Source organism: Bos indicus, chromosome 3 (assembly GCF_029378745.1).
Source record: "Bos indicus isolate NIAB-ARS_2022 breed Sahiwal x Tharparkar chromosome 3, NIAB-ARS_B.indTharparkar_mat_pri_1.0, whole genome shotgun sequence".
NCBI lineage: Eukaryota > Metazoa > Chordata > Mammalia > Artiodactyla > Bovidae > Bos > Bos indicus.
Genome location: NC_091762.1, coordinates 91,792,359 through 91,793,638, shown reverse-complemented (window position 1 = coordinate 91,793,638; position 1,280 = coordinate 91,792,359).

Here is a 1,280-nt window from a genome sequence, read left to right as displayed (position 1 = left end):
GTCTGTCTATGCCCCTGCTGCACTCCTGGTGAAGGCCCTTCAGTGTCTGGCCCTCTACCACTTCTGTGGCTCCCTCCATCTCCAGCCTCAGCCTAGCCATCCTGGCCTCAGTTCAGCTGTGGTAGGATGGTGCAGAAGTGAGAGGATCAGCTCTGGAGCCTGGCTGTCTGCTTTCTACTTCCAGCCCCATGACCCACTAGCTGAGTAGCCTCAGGCACCAGTCCTATCTGCAACTTGAGGATAACAGCACCTTCCTCATGCAGGTGCTGTGAGAATTCAATGAGTTAATCTGTGTGTAGCACATGGAACACAGCCTGCCTCATACCAAGAGTTTATGACACTTATATTCTGCAATCTTATGGTTTTAGCTTACGGCTTTTTTACGTTCCCTCTGGAAGACTCTCACTTCCCCTCCCTCCATTCCCACTGTTCCTCCCTTTATTTAATACCGATCAGGACCTTCCGTCAAGTCCAGCTGCCTCCTCCAGGAAGCCCTACTGGCTGGCCTCTTAGCACACATCCCATGAGTCTTCTACCTTCTCTATGCTTACTGCACTGTACTTGATTACTGAATGGTTGCTCCCACTTCTCTGGAAACTTGAGTCAAGTACGTGGAACTGTGCATTGTGCCCTGCCAGGACCTAGCACAGCACCTCCTCAGCACACAGCAGGTGTATAACAAATAATTACTGACTGATGACACAGGAAGGAGTGATGAATTCTGAACAGACTGGGGGTGGGAGGTGGAGGGAGGCCACCACACACAGGGGATGTGGGCCGTTCAGTTGAAGGGATTGGTGAGGTGGGAGGGACTTCAAGCTAAGGCAGGAGCCTTGAAAGGGCATATTCCAGGGGCAGCACACATGCTACTAGGCTCAGCAGTAATGACTGCCATGTACTGGGCACCTAGGTGTGCCAGAGAGCATTCTAGGTGCTTCATGTGGATGGGCTCAATCTTGCCAGTCTCTGGGAGGCAAGGCACCATTTTACTAAGAAAAGTGGCATAGAGATGATAAGTAGCTTACAGAGCCAGCTAGCTAGTGAAGAGTGAGCCACAACTTGAATTCAGGACTCCCCTCAGTGCCTCAGGAGATACTAACAGTAGCAAGACTGGGCCCCTGCTTCCAGGAGTTGGCAACAAACCAGAGGCCCTTGCCTGCTCACTCCAGGGTTATGGTAAAAGTTTGGCAGTTTGACCTGCAATGTACTACTACATGACCTACCCAGGACATGTCTGCCTGGGTAGAATTGTCTGCTGAAACCCTTACCAGCATCAACGT